We start from the raw sequence: 15,789 nt of genomic DNA on the forward strand, positions 1-15,789 counted from the left end.
CTTGGAAACATACCTGAATATCCTAATTGTTCATTCCTTTATTTTGAAAGTTAAACCAATTGGATGATATAGAAATGTTCTTTTTCTTTGTTTAAACTAGCTGAAACAAAGGAGGCAGTGATTTTGGGGAAGGCATTCCTCAAATTATGCACAACCAATCAGAGTTGAAAATAAGCTAGTTAACCTTAGGTGAGGAGAACCTATCAGCACTCTGGCACCACCTCCAAAGGGTAGGGCCTCCAGCCGAGCAAAACCAGAGTGCATCGCAAATAGAGGGAGTTCCTGTGTTCGCAACAAAAGTTTCTAAGTCTGTGCCGGCCTAGGTCAGAAAGACAGGTCAGAAGTATTAGGACGCTAAATTTTCAGATCTGAAACCTTTGTTTGTTTTGTAACTTGCCTGTTCGTCTACACACCTTAAGTTTGAACCACCCTCAGAGAAGGAAGGTGGATATTTCTTGTCTGGCCCGGGAGAATATGTCCATAACTTTCGATTCTGCTAAAGAGAGGTAGTTAGTTAAATTAGTATCACCAGCCTCAGAACCCTGATTGCAATCTGAACCTCGCCAGCGGAGTGGGAGCGGTTCTGACGCCACGGAGACCCAGCATCGCACCCAGAGCCACGCACTGATCTGTGAACAGATCGACCATCGAAAGGCTGCCCAAGCTTCACCGTCAGACGGCCACGAGACGCCTCCGCCCAGTCACAGACGGGAAGGCGCGTGCCCGCACGGAGATGCAGCATCCACGGCCAGCGAGGAGAGGAACCACGGCGTGAGCTCCAGCCTTCGATCGAGTCTGTCCTGAGACGACCCCGCCTGAAGTCAGCCCCCGACTCCAACGTAAGCTGGTCCATCAATCTGCAGTCAGCGCCCTGACGCCAATTTATTTAATAAGAGAACTTTTATAGGTACATCCAGCGATATAGTTCTTCCCGTCCAGGCTTAGGTTAATTCTCTAGAGGCTCTCCCAAGCGGCTCCCCAAACCACACTGCCTCATACCATTTAGCCGTGAATCATTCTAACTTACTCGAGCTATTTTGTCTTTCATTACTATCACTTTGTTTTGTTTTGTTTTCTTGTTTTATTTTCTATTGTTTATCATTGAATGTATCCAAAAGTAGTTTGATATTTAGCCAATAAATTCCCCTTTCTGAAGCATCCTTGGTGCGAGCGTTTCTCTCTCTTGCCCTGGTCTGTAGACTTCAAATAAATCCGGGTTACCTCACACCCTCACATAAGGTTCTAACAATAATAATATTAAAAATTTGCAAAACCCGTTACATCTGTAAGTTTATTGGCTGGATGCAAAGCAGAAATCCGATTACTGCCTGATTCATGTAGACCCGGAGTTTCCCCATTACCCCAGTGCATGAAAACTCATTGAACAGATTATGGACTAAATCTGATTTTCTGCTTTTATCAGATTAAGTGCATGTAAGCGCACTCACTGTTTTTGTTCTTCTGAACCAAAAAGTGTTGTTTACATTGTGTCATTGAAAGTATTTGATGAATAAGTTCAGATGAATAAAACCAGTTAAACTTCTTGTCACTGCATGAAGCACTGGCTGTGTGTACATGCAAAGATTTATGCTTAAGATTTATGCATAAAGATTTATTATCTGATTGAATATATTCCGATTATATTTAAGACTGAGGTGTTTATATGCACTCTACTCAACAATCTGATGAAAATCTCCTTTTACATGCACACTACGAGTAATCTGATCCAAAATTACGTGCATGCATTGAGCACAATTTAGTGTACCCCTTACCATGACATTGAGCATCACGTGAGTCCAGTCACAGTGAGATGAGCAGCAGTGAGCAGTGCTTGTGTTTTTAACTGCCTTAAAATGACGTCTGACTCAGAAAAACGTGCTTCACATGTACTTATTAAAGCAGGGCGAGAACGTGTTCTGAGACACATACGCTGGATGCCTGTCCCACCGCCGTCTTTTAAAGCTCAAAGCATAAACTTCATCACCTCTGCAGACCAGTTTCTGCTCCCGCCATGCTGAACGTTATAAACTTTCACTATGACGCGACGCACATGCGCAGAACATACTTAAACTTTCCGATTGGAGATATAATCAGATACAGACGTTTACACGGCTATTAGTGTTCTATTTAACAGATTATTTACACGATTACCCAACTCGTTCAATCGGATAGAAATTGTATTCCTAAGGGCCTCAATCGGACTAGACTATTCCAATTGAGGTGTTTACATGAACGTATTCTATTCCGATTGAACTATTAATCTGATTATTAATTAATACGTATTATGAGGCTGCATGTAAACGTGGCTTTTTTTTTTAGGTTGAATGGACAAACCATTTTTACAGTGTGTAGTGAAATGTTAGCTCAACGTTAGCGTGGATGGTCTCACCTTTTACCTTGAAAACTGCTGTTTAATCTAACAGGTTCATCTTCATCATTTCAGTATAATCGGAAGATCTTAAAATATAAACTTTGTCCAGAATAAACATTTTTACTTTACCTCAAACTGAAATCGACGTTCAGCTGGAGGTGGCTACTGAAGTGGGTGTGTCTAGCAGTGGTCATGTGACTCTCGCTTGTTTCTGATTGGTGGAGTTGCTGTTCCATTTACCCCAGTGCCCCCCTCCCACCCGCTCACTCTGTGAAGATGTGAGGAGTAGAGTAGCTTCACTCCTCTCTTCTCTTCTCTTCTCTTCTCTTCTGTGTATTAAACTGAAACAAACTCCGCCATGGGCGCACGAGCCGTTTTCAACCCGCGCACTCTTGAACACTTACGGCGTCTCCACGCGCTCAGACGCACGCGCTCCTCTCGCCTTCCCCTCTGCTCGTAAAAGCGCTGACCGGGACACCGGCTCTCTCGCCGCCCGCGCGCTCACAGATGAAGTTTCCCGCCCTCCGGAGGAGGAGGAGACCCGCGGGCTCTGAGAGGAGAGGAGGATCCCGGAGGAACGGTAAGAGCGCGCGCTGTCTGGTGTCTGAGGCGTGTGTGGATAGATGCGTGATGGACGAGAGCGCGAGAGTTTGGTGGCTTTGAGTCTGCTGGGCGCGCGCACACTCGTCCTCCAGCACGCGGGTAAAGTGCAGACTCTTGCCATGACTTTCAGGAGTCCAGACTGGGTTTAAGCTGCTCTTCTGGGTCGCTAGAAAAGCACTTGTCGATTTGAACTTGACTTCACTTAATTTGTCTGTGTCTTTTTAAAATAAGCGCTTTTATTTCAGGCTGTTAGCTGCGAGGCGCGCTGTGCACGCGCAGAGTCTGAGTAATTTTCTGCAGTTTCAGGAAAATCTGAAATGTGCAGACATTCTCCTCTCTGTCTATAACATTACACAGATTAGGCTCCTAGAAACCCTTCAGGGTGGAGTGTGAAGGGCTGGACTTGTGAGCTTGTTTCATGTGTTCGTGGAATCACCTGTGAGCGGAATTCGCCTTTTATCACCGGGATTAGAGTCTCAGAGAGAAAATGTGTGAATGAATGTCTTTGATCCACCAGTGACACCAGTGATTTAATGTGTATCTACTGGAGCTTTAGTTTTTACTGTTTTTAACCTTATCTCTATCTATCTATCTATCTGTCTATCTATCTATCTATCTATCTATCTATCTAGTTGGCTCTCCCTCTTTATTTCTCTCTCCATCTCTTTCCTCCTCTTTTTATCTTTATCTGTCGCTCTCTCCCTCTCTCTCTGTTTCCATCTTTGACACACTCTCTCTCCCCTCTTGATTTCTTTCTCTCTCTTTCCATCTCCAATCCCCTCACTCGCCCCTCTTTATTTCTGTCTCTCTCTCTGTTTCCATCTCCATCTCTCTCTCCCTCTTTATTTATCTCTCTCTCTCTCTCTATCCATCTCCAACTATCTCTCACCCTCTCTTTATTTCGGTCTCTCTCTTTCCGTCCGCAACTCTCTCTCCCCCCCTTTTTATTTCTCTCTCTTTCCATCTCCAACCCTCTCTCTCTCTCTCTCTTCCTGTTTATTTGTGTGTCTCTCTCTCCCCCACTTTATTTCTCTTTGTCTGTCTGCCTCTCTCACTCTCTATCTCTCTCTATCTCATCTCCATCATAACACACTGAGACGCCATCAGCAGTCATTTCAGTGCTAAACATTATTAAGCTGTTCATAGGTTTTATTTTTCTTCCGTAACTCACTGAGTGTATTTAGTGATCCAGATCAGCTCTCAGCAGCTCCTGTTTTGGCCATTCAGCTCTGTTTCCTTCATTCTGCATTGTTTCCTCCATCTCCACTGTCCTTTAGGTACCTGATCATGTTTACTTCTCCCACACAACAGACAGCATAAACACAGAACAGCATTTGATCATACATCCTGAACTGACTCTCTGAGTGGCCACCTGGGATATCTAGTATGATTCAGTCCTGGTGAGAAGTATTGTGTGAGATTGTAGTACTGATACTGATATCACAGTGTTACAGTACTTCAGTATCACAGTAGTACTTTCAGTATCACAGTACTTTGCAAATACAATGAGGAGAAATAAGTATTCGTACACTTATTTTGGTCTTCCAGTGCATGTATCCACTTCAGATTTTTCACGTTATATATCTCTTGACTTTGTGCATAAAAAAAATATGTTCATAAATTGTCAGGAAACGATGTATTCAGAGACTATATTGAAATGTAGCTATATGTGGATGTTAACAGTGAAGATTAATCAAGTTTTCCATATCAGTGCTTAAAAAATAAAAATGTTCTTGTGCAAATTGCACCTGGTGTTATCATAAGAGATGTTACCATTGGTTGGGAAGATTTTACACAACATGTAGCAATAATGGTGAATGTGCAGGAGTTCTCAGGGATAACACTACTGGACAACACCCAAACAGAAAAAGCTACAGAGCCCTGGCAAAATTGACTAGATAATATGCAATTGGAAAATTTATCAAACCACAACTTACCATCTTAGGTGTGCCATGCAAGATTTCTCTCAGACTAATGTTATTGAAGGTAAGATAGAACCCACCAGTTACTCAAAAAGTGTTGCAGGATGACTTAAAAGCAGCAGGAACAACAGTTGCACAGAGAACAATAAGCAGTGAACTGCACTGTCAGCTGTTCCTACACCCACACAAAAAAAACACGGAGATGAGGGTCTTAAATTTGCACTTGAGCATTTAGACAAATCAGAGCTCTTTTGGAACAGTGTACTCTGGTCAGACGAAACATAAATAGACCTCTCTGGCAATAATTCAGCTCATCATGTTTAGAGAAGTAAGGGTTGATCTCAAGAGCACCACAACCACAGTAAAGTACAGACGGAGCAAATCATCAAAACAAACATGAATAAAGCAATAAGTCAGGTTACTTAAAGAAGAATTTAGCCAATTTTCAGCCAAGAAGTGGGATTCCAATAAGACAACAACCCCAAGCAAACAGCTTGACTTAACACTGATTTGTAGGTGAAGGTGCTTGCAAGGACTAGCCAGTCTACCGATATGAATCCCATTGAAAGTTTATGGAGGGTTTTAAAAGTACTTGAGTACTCAAAGTCGACTGAGGGACCCTTGTAAACCAATATTAGGCCACAATGCTGCAAAAAAAACCTATTTCTTACAGTAAACATCTCAGAGCTGAAATTGCAACAAAATACGAATGTTACTAATTTGTGGTGTCTGAATACCTTTCCAATCCATCCATCCATCCATCCATCTTCAAAGTCGCTTATCCTTCTGGGTCATGGACGGTGCTGGAGCCTAACCTTTCCCTATCACTTTTAATTTTTGAAACTTTTTTTTGTTCAAAGTAAAAATCATTACATGTATGTGTCTAACATATTTATATGTACTGTTTTTTAAACAATGAAAACAAAGCTGCTTCTTTCCCCTCACTGTATACCATGGTATCAAATAATTTAAGTGTGCATTTGTAAAGCTAATGAGGCCTTGCTTCCTCTGTGCTGACATTGATTTGATTAGATGCTTTTGTTCTACTCTTTACTTGTTTACACCAATAGCAAGCTTATATAGTAAAAGATAACCAGGCAGAAAGTACCTTTCCAAGAAGGAAGGCTGCTGTTTGTTTATGTATTATACTCTGGAGCACCCAGTAAATGACAAACACTGCAGTTAACTGTTTATAAAGTGTCAGTAAAATTAACCATAAGTAGTTCACAAAACAGAATTAAAAAGCTAAAAATAAACTGATCAGTACCATGGACAGCAGCATTGAATGGGAATCGTAAAAGACATACCGCTTAAATGTAATGTATCTATCAAACACATCTTTAACATCACTGAAACTCAACAGCAGTATCACAGGGTGTCAGTATTGTGGTTTACCAGCGTGGATGATGAGTCGGTCTGCACTAGAAGAGTGAAATGAGCACAGCATCATTTCTGTGTTATTGCCTTCAGCCATAAGCAATACTGGAGAGTGTTTTAAACAGACCATAAAGTGAACTTCACACACACACCCCTCTGCTTGGACTCACAGACACTGACACTGTCCTCATTATTGCATTACATGTTCTTCATTCTCTGCTTATGATATTCTGAAAATATAATAGAAATCTTCTCCACCTTAACTCTCTAAACGGCCTCATCAGTTTCATTCCGATGACGAAATCTGACCTGTTGGTTGTGCTCTACAAAACATTTGAGTACATTTGAAGGCGATGTTCACTAAGCAAGGCGATGTTCACTAAGGAGAGTGAAAGTATGGCTGAGTGACTGCTGGAAGCCAAAGGAACAGCATATGCTGCCATTGCTTCATATGAAATGGGCCTAAGATGGTGGCAGCAAAATGTGTTTATGTCTTCAACAATTGTGTACCCCTTTCTGAGGTTCTAATGCTGTACTCCTGTGGCATAAAACTTCATACATATTTGGACCATTCATTTCAAACTGCAGCCCCACGATAAATAAAAAAAATAGTAAGTATTTAAATGTAGATAATTACAAGCATTATGTTATGAAATATTGCAGCAAGTTGCAATAGAGAGGATTTTGCCAGTGGGAGAGGCAGCAGTTGAGATATATACACAATATATACAAAATCATCATTTATAGGGTGCATTCTATTATTATTTATTTATTTTTTGTTGTTTTTTTAAAAAGATCTTTTTTATGTATTTTAAAGTGACATTGAAAAGTTAAGATTTATCAGGGGTTTCATTTTTAAATAAAAAAAAAGCTTTAATTAAAACATCTCATTTTTATGTCCAAAACACACACAGTTTTAGTTGTGGGGCCTTATTTTAGCCACACCCCTGCATTTTAGAGCAGGAAGTGAGACTGCATCCCTGTCCCTCATGGCCAAATGGTGAGCAGTTAGATCCCATTGTTTTGAAATAAATGTGTTCGAAAGTCTGAAAATCATTGTGCAACATTAGGAATTGTCACTACAAGAGCAAATATTTGCTGCAGTTAAGTAAACTTTTTTGTATTTGAATTAAAAAGATTATGATTTTATGTGTGTGCAACTGTTCAGAGCTGTTCACTAGTGATGTACCGGCTAATGTTTTTGAGGTATGCTTAAAATGAGCTAAAATTGTTGCTAAGGATGAAGCATTTGTTACAGTTTGAGTAGTGTTATGATTGTTTTGGTAATGACAAAATAGAATAATTGAAAAAAATCAAATTAAATTATACGGTCTTTCAAAACAACACAAATAAAAAAATTACTCTTTTCAGTTAAAATTTCAAAATGTGTTTTCAAATGTGACTTTGAACAGTTCAGTGGAATATATGTTCAGTTAAATGGTTAAGAAATACATTTAAAGATGTTAATTTAATTTCGCAACTGTCAATTACGCCCCCCCCCAATTTACAGCCCCCCCCCCTCCTTATTTTCAGTGAAATATTTGCAAGTGACCACTGGTCTGTAGCTTGTACCTTTAAAAGCTTTTGAGTTAAGTTGCAAAAGAGAGGATTTTGCCAGTGGGAGTAGAATCCTGTCAACGTTGCAAGGTCAGAGACACATCAGATTAACATCTCTTGGTCTGTAGTTAATACTGTGGAAAGCACAGGACTCTAATTAAAATAGGGAGAATTTTGCCAGAATGAGTCGAATTTAGGCAGTTTCATCTTTCCGCTCACTTAATTTCTACCCCTCTTTCAAATGAACTCAGATTTTATGAGCTGTATTCTTTATGCTGTCTCAAGCTGAACCAACCTTTTTTATGTCCTACACTTCATATGTAGAACTGAAAGCGTATGCAGTTCCTTTGGCTTCCTGTGGTCACTCAGCAATAAAACAGCTGGTTCTATTTTATGTTTTAGACTGCATTTTAATCTGGTCTGGTGGTGGTTTGGCCTACCAGTAGGGTCTTGTACACAAGAAAAAAAAACACATTTGTGCTTTATTCAGGTAGAGAAGTAATTTTTAAATTAATTGTACCACTTCAGTGAATTCTATTATAAGTGAATTTTGATACTGAATTGAATTTCATTCTAAATGATTCTATTTTGACACTGAAATGAATTCTGTTGTAAGTGAACGTATTTTGATACTGAAGTAAGTTTTATTGTAAGTGAATTTATTTGATATTGAAGTGAATTCTATTCTAATTTATTTTGATACTAAAGTGAACTGTTTCATTTTTAGGGGATACTTAAATTACTTCCAGAGTCTGATGTGGTAGTCTTGTAATGGTGTATAGTATTTAGGGTCTTGTAAACAAAAATGAGAGAATAAGTGAATGAAAGATAAATATTCCTAAATATTGTTGCTAGAAAAACCTTTTCCTTGTGTTGCATGTATCAGGGGTGAGTTTATGCTGTCTAATTGGTTGTGTTGAGCTTTGCAGTCTGAAGAAAAAGCAGGACTAGAATAAAAACTCAAATTATAAAACTGCTCCTCTATCAAAATTCTTAGTATGAATTACAGAGTACTGAACAGAATATGTATTGAGTGTATACATTAATACATGAGAAGAATCTTGACCACTGTTGTTATTACAACTCTGAATGCACTTCAAGCTATAAAGAGTTTGTAAAAACCTTATTTACGTCTCTGTGAATAAGAAATTCCATAAATGCAAATAACCTGATGAACTACACAAAAACATTTCATGACATTTTCAATGGACCCACACATAGTATACTTAAAAGACAGACAAGTATATGTGGGGCTGAAAGACTTATCGTTTTCATATCGATCTTGCAATTTAAAGGGTGCAATTTTCAAATAACAACAAGAGCTGCGTTTTGTTTAAATTAAAGCCTACATTATCATCTAGATTGTATTGCAATGCACTGTGTTTAATTATTTCCTTTTTCTCTAGGTATCAACATTTACTTTTGTTTCTAGCAGTATCTGAGCTCAGGACGAGCTTTCTGTCTATCCTATTGGTAACTAGCAAAGATACTTTCCCTAGATAGACAAAGCACTTTTTGTAAGTCACTCTGGATAAGAGCGTCTGCTAAATGCTGTAAATGTAAATGTAAAATGTCTTTTTTGCCAAACCAAACAGGCCTGAAACATAATTTGTAGAAGATAGTCACAATTTTAATCACAGTCACAATGTTAGACAGAAAAATCACAATTAGTTATTTTCCCCAAATTGTTCAGCCCTAATTTTGTTTCAGAAATGTTCCTGTTTTCTTTGTGTGCTGATGGAGGAAACTGTAATTATCTTTGTAAAATTGTTTTGTTCTTTCTTTAGGAAATTATATAACTTAAAAAAAACTAATTCAAAAGTAACGGAAAGTAATCAGATTATGTTACGTTAATGTAATAATCCTATTAATTAGGTTTCAGATCACACTTTTTAACAAGTGTTCTGTACCAGAACACATTTTTTGGTAAACATGTGGATAACAGTATGTCATACAGTGTGTGGATCCCCATAAACAAGTTTATTTGAGATTACGTAGTAACTTGATGAGGTTTGAGGAAAATGTGTGATGTTTTAGTTATGATGCCAATGGATGGTGTATATGCTTCCATTATAATCTACAATAGCCTCGTAGCACCAGTACAAAACTAAAGAAGCAAAAATCAGAGACCACCCTTTCATTTTAGGACAAACAGCATCCATCAATCCATCATCTAAACCGCTTATCCTTCTGGGTCACGGTGGGGTGCTGGAGCCTATCCCAGCTGACATTGGGCGGAAGGCAGGATACACCCTGGACAGGTCGCCAGTCCATCGCAGGGCAGACAGACAGACATACACATTCACACACACTCACTCACACCTAGGGGCAATTTAGCACGTCAAATTGGCCTGACTGCATGTTTTTGGACTGTGGGAGGAAACCGGAGTACCCGGAGGAAACCCACGCAGACACGGGGAGAACATGCAAACTCCACAGAAATGACCCTGGTCACCCGGCCGGGAATCGAACCCAGGCCCTTCTTGCTATGAGGCGACAGCGCTAGGACAAACAGCAGAAAATGTATATTTAAGAGAAAATTATACAGAAGCCTGAACAACTAAATATACATCTTTCCAGTATTTATTGTGTCCAGCCTTGGTTTACTTCTTCCATTATTTTCAAGAGATTTGGTTTCAGTTTTTCAAAGAAATTGCAGGGATATTTTTCTCCACCTCCAAAGTTCAGTCTTAGAAGCTTCTCACAATTCAAGTAATCCCAAACACATTTAGTAATGTTGAGGTCTGGCTTCTGCGGTGGTCAGTCCATTGCTCTGAGACCACCAGCAGCTTCTTTGTTTGATTTGCAGATTGTCTTCTTTTGTTTTGTTTTCTCACGGTGGTGGGATGGACAGAAACACCCTGAGGATTAATTTTCAGATTTGCAGCAAGAATGAAGTTTGATTTTCTGCTGTTTCTCAAAGATGAAAGCTTTAAGTGATCATGTTGGTGGTCTACCAGGTCTTGCATGGCTGTTAGGAGTCCTGTTTTATCTGTATCTATTAATCATTTTTTTGAACTACAGTTTTTGATGGTGGTTGTCTTGTCATGCACGTAGTGGTTGTATGGCTGCTTCTGGCTGCTGTAACATCTACAGGCAGTTCAAAGGCTTCTTGTTATTAGGTTACATTTTCCCACTTAAAACTTTTTAAAGACAATGTTATTGATAATAAAGGTGATGATTGAGATTGCAGCTGTTGCAGTTTGCAGCGATTGCACTCCTTCAGATCACGATATCGATATAAGAACAATCTTTCAGCCCTACTCAGTCGCTTTTTTGACTGGAAATGAAATAAGTGAAGGGTGACCTCTGACTTCTTACTGTATCTGATATTTATCATTTGCCATTCAAGAAAAACATGACTGCTACTTAAGATTCACAGTGTGTTGTAGTCATTGTAATTGCTTTATGTAGTAGTTTATGTAGTCTCTGTCTTTGTTGTGATGAATAGAGCTCATACAAGAAGAATTAGTGGCTACACACTGCATGAAGAAGATACACACACACACACACACACACACACACACAAACAGTAAAACAATCACTTTACTTATTACTATGCATGAAGGTAAGAAGTGACCCAGTGCAGGATGAATCTGAATTCTCTGGGGCAGACTGATATGAGTGTATGTCATGAAGACAGGCTGCTGATGAATACATACAAGCAGTGTTATGAATACATGTCTGATGGAAGCAGAGAAATGGAGGCTTTTTTTTTAGAGATGAATGTGACAGAGAGCAGCCGGGGACTCTCCTCTTTTATTAAATCAGTGAAAGCAGGGATGAGACCTTGGACTCTGCCCCCTGTGTATGTGTGTACATGTATGTGTGTGTGTGTGTCTGTGCTCAATCTGTGAATGGCGTTGTTTAGAGCTCCTCATTCCTTTTATGGATTTTTAAAGGGATGCAGCTGGAAAGGAGCATGTTTGCTGTGCATTGCTGTGTGCATGTGTCTTAGTGAGGGAGCGCAAGTGCTGATGACTAGGATGAGGATAGAAAAAGGTATAGTTATTGCCAGTTAAAAGTCTGGGCACCTTCCTTCTTTTGAAATTAGATTTTTCTCTCATTTTCAAATGTGGAGAAATTCCCACAAAGGTCCTATAAGCATCTTTTTATCTGTACTTTTGGTACTTTCAGCTTCAGCTTAATCAAAGTACACTACATGGCCAAAAGTTTGTAGACACCTGCTCATCCATTGTTTCATCTGAAATCAAAGGTGCCAATAGGGAGTTTGTTCTCACTTTGCTGCAGTAACAGCCTCTACTCTCCTGGGAAGCCTTTACACTAGACGATGAAACATTGCTGTGAGGATACGATTGCATTCATTAGTCCCATACTAGCATATTTACATGTATTACATTATACGTTAAAAGCATTTTGAGAAGATACACCCTTAAAAAGTGGTCCTTCAAGGGTTCTTTAGTCAAGGAAATGGTTATATATAAAATCATATTGTATATGGTTCTCTAAAGAACCTTAAAAACAGTTCTATAGCACCAAAATGTTTATGCTATTGTTAAGTCTTTGTTTTTGGTACTATATAGAACCCATTTTGCTAAGAGTGTATTTGTCCTTTTCATAGACAGTGTAAAAATAAGACTGTAGAAGGTTGCCGGCTTAGACATATGGTTCTAGGAACCATTAAAGAACATTTTAGTTACGTTATTTGTTTTACAGACACAGTAACCCATCTTGGCGGGATTTGTCTGCAGTTAAAAAATAGCGTGTGTGCTTGCGTCTTGAGATAGACATGTCTAGAAGTGTCACAGTGATGACGATGGCAGACTGATATGCTACTGTTACTGCTTTGTGATGATCAAGTGGATGTGCTTGTGTGTGTGTGTGTGTGTGTGTGTGTGTGTGTGTGTGTGTGTGTGTGTGTGCAGGTGCACGTGACTGTGAAGGAGAGAGAGATTTTGCTGTATAGAGGTTCTCTCAGTCACGTCAGACAGTACGCGCTGTGATGCTGATGCAGCTCCTCTTCAAATTCTTAGTCATCAAAGAGAGTGTGTTATTGTGCACACATCCTCAGACACACACTGTGGAGTGTGTTCACCCTCTCCAGCTTTGAGTGAGGATGAAATGATGCAGTGTCACACTACCTGTTGTGTATCTGAAGCATGGCAGGGGATCCTAGGGATTATTTCTGTTACATGCTGGTATCAGCACACAAAGCAGCAGATTCAGTGGTGTTACTGTAGTGCAGGAACTACACAAACTGCAAAACACCACAAAAAAGGTACACAGGAAACAAAACCTCAGCCGTTTTCCGGAATCTTTTATTCACAAAAAGTAAAAGGTGTAAAAAAAAATTTCTTGGTGCATCTGTCAACATAAATTACAATAACATAACATATACTCTACCTGTCAAAACCTTGGGAACATCTAGCTTTTTAATAAGTCTTTAGTATTTCATTTTCTGACATATTATGTTAAATATGTGTGAAAACTAGTACAAAATGCATTGTCCTTAACTGAACACACAGATGAGGTATTACAGGTTGTGTTAAAAGTAGCATAAAATGTGCTGTCTTTAACTGAACGCCTTGTTTTTAATGCATCTCTTTTGAGAGTGTACAAATTAACATGTTTCATTTGTAGACGTGCAATAAGATAGCATGTTTAATTGAAAGCTGATTTCACTTTTCTTTTCAGAAACTGCTAAACTGAATGAAGAGCTGAAAAACTAGTTTAGAAATAATGCCAAACCCTACATATTCTATACACTTCAAAATATCTTGGCAAGTAAAAACGTCTTAAATCCAGTCCATATATCTATAATTTCTCGTTCTAAAAGTATTATAAGATATTTTGAGAAATTTCTTATTTAAGTAATTTTATTCAGTGAAACGATTGTGCTTCAATGCAAGATACTTTTGTTAGTTTCTAGCATTATTTATTGAAATGAGGACAATTATCTGCCAGTGTAATTAGCCAGTTTCACTAGATAAAATTGCTCCTTGGTAAACCTCTCGAGGCTGAATAATTTCATAATAAGAAGTAGCACATAAAATGTGCTTTTGACATTAGTTTAGAACGCCAAAATGTCAGATCACCTTTTGACAAAATCTGTTCATCATACCAAAGAAGACACAAAAATTACACAAAAAATGCGCAAAAATAATAGCAGATATTTTTCCTTACTAAATTGAAAGTAACAGCAACAGTAATACACTAGATGCTTTATAGATATATAAATGGTATGAAAATTGTGCAATTAATGTTATGCACAGTCACATTAGAAATGTAGTTATATTACACATATAGTTACATTAGGAATGCACAGTTACATTATCAGTATAGGGTTGACAAATGTAGTTACATTACAAATTCAGATTTACATAATAATGAACAGTTACCATATCAGTGTAGTGTTACATAGAAATGTACAATTACATTAGAAATATAGTTATATTAGAAATATATTTTTATCATTATTACTGTGTCCTCCTGGATGAAATAATTCCAAAATTTCAGGTTAGCTCTTAAGTATAGCTACATCCCAGTCTAGGAAACAACCATTATGTATGTCTTCACATGTACACAAATCCTCATTCTGGCACACACTCCACAGGCATACAGCATCAGACAGCAAGATCTCAGCAGAAGCACAAAACCAAAGAACCATGTATGAAACTATTGATAATAAAAGCTAAAATTAGGAGCAGGTCGAACTTTATTATCATTTCAACCATTCCAACGAAATGAAAGCTTTTCACTATAACGTCTAAGAATTGCTGCAGATTCTTGATCAGTGAGATCAGGTCATATTGCTACTCTGTATGCTGCGTGTGTGCTGTGGGGTTTTCGTCCGATTGAGAGAAGAAAAAAGAGAAAACATCACACAGACAGTACTGACTTAATACTGAGTGGTTTAAAATGTCTGTGGTGTCATGAATGTGGCCGTTTCGCTCACGAAGGAGAGCCTAATGAGTCAGATTACAATTATACCACACACACCTTCATGTGTTGCATTATCAGAAAGATGCTAGAAAACTAGAAAACATACAGTTCCCTTTTGAACCATGCACACGCAACAGACTTCATACCAGTACCAAAAGATTCTAAGGAACTGTTACAGCGGAAGACAATAGCTGGCCTCAGCACAGCATCTTCCCATATTGCTCAGCATTTGGTCATTTGTTTGGGAGGAATAACACTTAGATTCCTGAAATGACAAAGCGTTAAAGGAATATTCCAGCATTTCTAAACCGAGTCTCTATCTGCCACGTGTGTGTTCTGCCGTTTTACATACTCACATAGCCATAACATTAAAACCTTGTTTCCTTGTTTCTACACTCATTGTCCATTTTATCAGCTCCACTTACCATATAGGTGCACTTTATAGCTCTACAATTACAGTCCATCTGTTTCTCTGTGTACTTTGTTTGTTTTGTCTTTTGTTTATTAATGGTCAGGACCACCACAGGACCACCACAGAGCAGGTATCATTTGGGTGGTGCATCATTCTCAGCACTGCAGTGACACTGACGTGGTGGTGGCATGTTAGTATGTGCTGGTACGAGTAGATCAGATACAGCAGTGCTGCTGGAGTTTTAAAACACCTCAGTGTCACTGCTGGACTGAGAATAGTCCGCCAACCAAAAATACCCAGCCAGCAGTGTCCTGTGAGCACTGATGAAGGACTGGAGTCCTTCTAGAGAATGACTAACACAAACTGTGTAGCAACAGACAAGCTATCATCTCTGACTTCACATCTACAAGGTGGACCAACAAGGTAGGAGTGTCTAATAGAGCAGACAGTGAGTGGACACGGTGTTTAAAAACTCCAGCAGCACTGCTCTGTCTGACTGCTGTGTGTGTGTGTGTGTGTGTGTGTCTGTGAGAGAGAGAGAGAGAGAGAGAGAGAGAGAGAGTGAGAGACAGGCAGAAAGAGAGAAAGTTCAGTAGCTTTAATAAACTAATGAATGTTTTTAGTGGTATCTGGTCCCCTGAGGG

Source organism: Colossoma macropomum, unplaced genomic scaffold (genome assembly GCF_904425465.1).
Source record: "Colossoma macropomum unplaced genomic scaffold, Colossoma_macropomum, whole genome shotgun sequence".
In the NCBI taxonomy this organism is placed as follows: domain Eukaryota; kingdom Metazoa; phylum Chordata; class Actinopteri; order Characiformes; family Serrasalmidae; genus Colossoma; species Colossoma macropomum.